A 7,731-nucleotide genomic window follows, 5' to 3' on the forward strand; every position below is an offset into this window, starting at 1 on the left:
GATTTAAGAGTAGAATCATTCAGTGTAACTATATACAGTGGAATTAGGACCATGGACAACAGAGAGGAAGATGTTGGTTCAGTCTAAAGAAGAGTCTTCTTTCAATTAGTATAACCCATAAATGGAGTGGGCTACTTTAAATGGAATGAATTTTCTGTCACTGAATGTTCTATCTCATTTGAAAGAATCAAGACTTGAGTGAATAAGAAACTTGGAAGTTCACCAGTTCCAAAGGACCACTGGCAGAATTCCTAATCCAAGGATGTTTAACACCCTCCAAATCAAAAACATCAGGGATAGGCTCTATCTTTAGATTTAGCCTTGGTTTTTTGAGCTATTCTTGTATCAACTGCCTCTTGCATATCTTAAACTGGATATCCAATAGTATCTCAAAATCAAATCTGTAATGGAACTCAGGCACCCAAAATTTTGTTTCTCTTTTAAACTTCTCTATTGTTATTAAGAGCACCACCATCTTCCCAGTTAATCAGGTAGACAAATAAGTTGTCAAAACAATTTTGATATAGTTGGTTAGAAATAGCAAAGTTGGAAAGCAGTCTTGGAAGCTTCAGACTTAGACCAACATCTTGCACCGTATACAGTGAGAATCTGCAAACAGATATATGATTTAATTATAAGTAGTTAGTTGGTACAGTGGATAGAGTGTTAGATTTGTGTTGAAGTCAGGAAAACCTGAGTTTAAACCCAGCCTCAGACTCTAGCTAAAAATAATCCTTTTGATTCCACAGAATTGAAGTTTTTGTACAAACAAAATGCAGAATTAGGAGGAAAAGTACAAACTGGTGGGTGAGGAGAAGATAATTGTAACAGATTTTGTTAAGGGACAGGTCAATTCTCCTAGAGCCTCCACAGCTATGAATCATAACATCTGAAGGAGTTGCAAGGCAACCTTTGCTGACACAGGTGTTGTGGCCTGGGAATGAGATAAATTGGAAGCAGAGGGAAGAGGAGAAAGGTCAATCAATGCAACGGCCTCTCACTCAGAGAAGTCAGAGAACAGCAACTACCTCTCAGTCTCCTTGTATCATCTTCTCATGCGAGGAGATCCATTCTGCAGGTCTGGGTTGGATCTCCAGCAGCCACTGGCAGGTGGCTCCTGGTAGCCCAGTAAGATTTCTCTAAACTATATAAGAAACCAATTCAAACATGTAAAAATAAGACCCATTTACCAATAAGTAAATGGTCAAAAGATATAAAGAAGCATTTCTTAAAAGAAGAAATGTTAGTTATCAATAATCATATGAAAGAGTTCTAAATCACTAAAATAATAGAAATGCAAATTAAAATAACTCTTAAGGCTCTACTTTAAAACCATCAGATTGGCGGTAATGACCAAAAGGGGAAATGACAGTGTCGGGGAAAAATCGTGGTCTTAGAGAGATGCCCAGGGCCCTGAGGGGTTACAAATGACTTGCCCTAAATCACATATAACAAATGTGTCAGGTAGAACTGGAAGCCATCCAAGGCCAGCTCTCAGTTATACTATAGCTGCCTCTTTTTAAACATAACTAAAGAAGATTACTTAATAAGTTCAAAAGGAACTGGGAGGAAGCAGCCAGTTGGTTCAGTAGATAGGGCGTTATGATTGGAGTTTAGGAAGATCTGCATTCAAATCCAACTTCAGATACTAGCTGTGTTGACCTGTTTGTCTCAGTTTCCTCAGCTTGTTAAGTGGGATTATAGTGCCATTTACCTTCCAGCATTGGTGTGAGGATCAAAAGAGATAACAATTATAATGTGCTTAGTACAGTACCTGTAGCTATGATCATTGTTTATTATTACTATTTTTACAATGTGAGAGAGAGCACAAAATAATAGAAAGTTTGTGAGAGGTCTTCTGGAGCATTTGAGAGGATTATTCTAGGAAGAGGTAATAAATTCTATCTCAGATAAAAATTACATTTTTAAAGACAATCTCTTAGATTCCATTTAATGATTTATAATAATTGTAACTACTTCATGTAATTACTTTGTTTAGTTACATGATTTACTCCCTTTTCCCCTTTGATATTTTTACTCACAGAGTGAAGGAATCATGAGTTGGTGTGTTTGTCTTCTCTTCCTTACCATACCCTTTTGTGAATATTAGCGACCCTTATTAATCCATTAAATTCTTGCCACTCTTTGCCAAAGAAAAGTGACTGGTCCATGACAGAGTTAATTGGAATCTAAATTCCTACAATATCTTTCTTCAGATTTGCCTGCTTTCTTTGTATTTCTGAAGGAAAATAAGTCAACCAGTCAACATTGATTAAGGATCTATTGAATGCCAGGCACATGATCAGCGCTGGAGATATAGAAAGAATCCAAAGAAAATCTCTGGCCTCAAAGAGCTTCCACTCTAACGGGAAACAAAATGTAAACAAAAATATATAGACAGTAAATAGGAAATAATTAACAGAGGGAAGGCAGTGGAATTAAGAGCAGATACCTTAAAGATAATCTAACCAGATCCCTTTATTTAAAGAAGAGAAAGTTAAGTCCCAGAAAAGTGAAATAGCAGAGCTGGGATTCAAACCTAGGCTTTCTGTCTCCCAATCCATTACACCACAGATAATTTTTGAGATTATCTAAAAATGGTCAAACTTAGAATTTAATTTTTTATCAGGTTTTTTATTTGGGCTGTAAACTTCTTTCATTCTAAGAGAATGAAGATTAAACAGTTACTCAGCCCCAGCTCCCCCAGGGTTGGCATCTCCTAATTTGGCTTAGAAGTCTGTTAGAGAATTCAATCACCTTGCATCAGTAATCTAGGCAAGTTTAGACAAAGAAAGAGATAAAGAGAAAAGCAGCTGGGTGTTAGTAACAGAATACACATTGAAGAGTAGTTCTGCCCATATCCATGCCAGCTGCAAGCAGTTGTCTTGACTATTTGACTTAGTTACTCCTTAAATTAACTTTTTTTTTTTCCCTGACAAAGATTAATTAAAATGTTTATAGAGGAGCATCTACTAGCAACAAACTTACTATTTAGAAGTAGGAAAAAAATTGATATATAAATTCTTATGGGGAACTTTCTTGATATTTTCTTCTCAAAATGTTTAATAAATGGTAACTCATGTTTCATAGTTTTAAAATATTTTCAAAGCAATTTCCACATGTAAATATGGTATTAGTGGGAAATCACATATTTATCTTTAATTCTATCAGTTTTCCCTTTTTTAATAATTAGCATTGTTTTTTGTTATCTGTACTCACATCATTTAAAATTTTTGCATTAGCATATATTTTGATGATGATTTTCACTTGAAAGAATACTTTCCATATATTCCTAAATGTTTCTAATACAAATTATTTTTTTAAACCATAGTGTTCATTTACTCCATTTTACATTGTGAAAACATAGATGGAGAAATAACCTTCCAAAAAGAATTGTTGAACTCCAATTTATAGATTTAGAACTGGAAGAGACCTTAAAGATCATTTAGTCCAATCCCCAAACTAGCCACTCTTTTATTTCAGTAGTTAACTCAGAAAAATAGTGATTAACAGTGTGGTATAATGGAAAGAACACAAGTGCTGGAGTCAACAGATCTGAATTTGACTCCCAGATCTAGCATTTACTTACAATATGATGATAGTCAAACCATTTAACTTTTCTCACTTGTAAAACAGGCATAATGTTTGTATTACCAGCTTCAGTGAGGAAACCATTTTGTAAACTATAAAAGGCTATAAAAATGTGAATTAGTCTATACAACATATTACACAAAACTATCTTTTATCTGTTTTCATAATGTTAAAGAATTTCATGGATAAATGAGAGACTCTAGAACTATTTTTCTCCCCAAATTTTTAATAGTGCTACCAACAAGTAATTAGTCATGCTTGAAAATTTCACAGGATTGTAGATTTATAAGTAAAAGAGATCTAAAGAGCATTTAATCCAACCCCTTTATGTTACACAAGAGCAACTGAGGCCTAGAAACAATGAGCGACTTGCCCAATGTCTTACAGGCTTTAAGTGTAGGAGTAGAATTTGAACCCAGGTTCTTTATCTATCAGCCCAATACCACACTGCAGTCATAAATGATAAGATCAAATATAAGAACATCAATAACATCTTTTCTCCCTCCCCCGTCCCCCAATTCCATATGATTTAAGTCTTAACTGTAAGTAGAGTGTATGGTAATAACAATACAGAACTTTCTATGTGCTGCCTCAATTATTAGTATCACCTGTTTTTTTTTTGTACAACAAAACTGCCAGGAAATGTTTTTAATTGAGAAAAAAAATTTCCGATAAACACTTATTTTGAAACTGATGACTGTTTCCTCTTGTTAAAATGTGTTATTTTATAATGATTTTCTTTGTATGACATTATTTCTACAGTTAATATTAGGATATAACACAACTAAATGTCCTTCCTGACAGGAAAGAAGTGCCCATAAAACATATTCCTTATGAAAGAAATAGTTTCACTTAGTTGAATTAAATTAGCATATTGTTCAAATTAAGAGTCCAGGCATAGGGTGTGCAAATCTTTATGCAATCCTTGGGTTACAAGGTGAAGAATAAAATAGTCTCTGCCTTCAAGGATCTCACATGAATATTTTGATATATCTCAGCACAGTGATGTAGGTTCTCTCTCCAGAAGTACATGTAACAAGCTATCCATGTCTTCTGCTGCTTCTCTTATTCATGGCCTTCCATAATTCCTCCAGGACAGGTCCATCCTTTATGCTGAAAACTTTTCTCTAGAATCTTTGACATTGTACAGCTAGAAATGAACATAAAGGCTAAACATCAGTTATTCCTTGTTATCCATAAATTACTGCCCCACTTCATTTTCTGATCATACCTCTCTTAGAGATCTTTTGTGAATATTTTTATAAAAATAATTGATATCTTTTGCAAAGATTTTTAATTCTTCTTTGTTAACATGCTGCTATGTCTTTATATCCACCATGTATTTTTCCATTGTTCTGTAGGCAACCTACAATTTTGATTTCTTGTGAATTGTGATATTACATTATTGCAATCATATAGTATTGCCAAAAGAGTACTGATCTTAAATAGTGTTCCTTTATTTCAGGGAAAAATTGGAGATTACTAAAACCTCTGCATAGTTTCCTAAATCCAATACAACCTGATCACTTTCTCTTATTCAATTCTGGGTTTGATTGATTGTGCACCTGCAGTATCTATCCAAGGAATATCTGTATTGTTAGATTAGTTCCATGGGCTAGACATTTAGCTATTATATCATAGTTTAAATAGTAGGCAGTTTTTATCCATTTGGGTTTCCTGGAAGTAATTAATGATTGTCTAATTTAGAGGCTTTCTAAAGTAAGGTTTAATACTATATACAAAATAATCTGCAAATAAATTTACAATACAAAATAAAATTTAAAAGTATAAATGTAATGATATTTGGGTCCAAAAAGACAGTTTCACAAGTATGGTATGGAGATAAATGTTTAGACAATAGCCTACCTGAGAAAGATCTTGGATTTTTAATGAATTATAAATTCAAGTGACTGATATTACCCTCAGTGAGTGTGATATGGCAGTCAAAAAAGCTCTCGCATTTAGACAGGAATAAGGAGGCAAAACTCTGTTTTTGTCAGGTCATATCTAGAGCACAATTGTTTAGATTTGAGTTCCTCTATATTAAAAGGGTATTGGTAAAGAGGAGTTTCTAAAAGAGAGCAATCAGGATATTAAAGAGCCTTAAGTCCATGTTAGATGAGGATCAGTTAAAAATACTGGACATATTTAGCTTAGAGAAGAAAAGGTTCAGAATGGGCATGACAGCTATCTCTAAGTATCTGGAGAGATTTCATGTGGAATAGAAATTAGATATATTCTCTTTGGCATCAAAGGGCAAAACCAGGAATAATGTTGCAATGAAATATATTTAAGCTGGATGCCAGTAAAAACAAACAATTCAGGCTGTCTAGAAGTTAGATGGGCTGCATCAAGAGGTGGCAGCTTCCCTCCTTTGAAGTCTTCAAAAAAAGATTGATTATTTATTGGATATATTACAGTGAGGATTTCTTTAATGTATAAATTGGACTAGATAGCTGCTAAGGTTCCTTCCAACTCTGAAATTGTATGATTCTATCAACAAACACCTTAAATGTCAGCCAGACAATTGTACTCAAATCAGCAAATATTTACTGAGAAACTATTATGGGTAAGGTGTTGTGCCAGGAGAAATGAGAAGTATAAGACATGTTCCCTACCTTCAAAAAGTTTAGAAAGGTCAGAGGATTCTGGGAAGATGTGAAGTAAGACAGAAAATTCTAAACTCTTCAGATTTACTCCACAAACAAGACAAAGTAGTGCTACAGAATGAACTTAGAGTGACAAAAATAAACAAAAGTTGGAGAACAGTAATCTTTCTGGGACAATAGGAGAAAATGCAAAGAAAAATCCCAGGACAAAGATTATACCTCTAGCAGGGGTCCTCAAACTTTTTAAATAGGGGGCCAGTTCACTGTCCCTCAGACTGTTGGAGGGTTGGACTATAGTAAAAACAAAAACTTTGTTTTGTGGGCCTTTAAATAAAGAAACTTCATAGCTCTGGGTGAGGGGGATAATTATTTTAGACTAACTATGTAGTATAAGGTTGAAATATTGATGTAGTGAAGGAAATGATGAGCTGGTAGATTTAGAAAAATATGGAAAAGTTTAGACTTAATGAAGGAAGGTGCTATAGGCCTTAATAGAAACAGACAAGTAGAAACAAGCATAATTCAGTCTTATGTATACATGTATATCTATATATGTATGTTATTATAGACACATGTATAGGTACATACCTATGTATGTATACCTGTATGTATCTAAACCTAATTGTAGCCTTGGTGGGAGGCAAGGAAGGGGAAAACAAGTCAAAATTACACAGCAGAAAACAAACAAACAAAAAACCTGCAAGGAAGGAAAGAAAATATGAACAGTTTCAAACACCATGTATAGTATTTATTATGTTCTTGAAATGGAAATTTATTGTTTTATATTTTTAATCCTTTCTTACATTCTGCTGTGCACATGGCAGTATTTATGTTCAAAATAAAGAAATTTAGAGTGTCTATCCAAGTCATTTAGCTATTATATCATAGTTAAATAGTAGACAGTTTTTATTCATTTGGGTTTCCTGGAAGTAGTTAGTGATTGAATCTAATTTAGGAGGTTCTCCATGTGTTTTAAGGTTTGATGCTATATACAAAGTCATCTGTAAATAAATTTACAATATAAAACAAAATTCAAAAGAATAAATGTAATGATATTTGGGTCCAAAAGGACAGTTTCTTTTGAGAGGGGAAACAGGAAATAAACATAGGAAAAGTTTGAGTCAATTCAATAAATACTTCTGGAACATTGATTATCATTAGACACAATGGCATATATTGAACAAAATAATATTTTTTTAAAGAGCAATTAAAGACAATAGGAGAGATATGATAATGGAATGTGTAGTTAGTTGCTAAAGTAACTACACAGATTATAGTTAATTTAGAGATAAGAGAGATCATTTCAAGCTTCAAATTGTTCTCAGAAACTTTATAGAGAAGGTGATTTTGAGCTGAGGCTTAAGAGAGTAATGAAGATTTGAGTAGATAGAGAGGAAGAGATAAATTATTCCAGATTACTGGGAGACAACAAACATGGTATGTTTTAAGAAACAGTCTATCAACCATTTTCGGTGGATAAGAGTTCAAAATAAGTATGACTAGAAAGTTAGATTGTAGCTAGATTATGGAC

This window comes from Sarcophilus harrisii, chromosome 3, assembly GCF_902635505.1.
Source record: "Sarcophilus harrisii chromosome 3, mSarHar1.11, whole genome shotgun sequence".
Classification (NCBI taxonomy): Eukaryota; Metazoa; Chordata; class Mammalia; order Dasyuromorphia; family Dasyuridae; genus Sarcophilus; species Sarcophilus harrisii.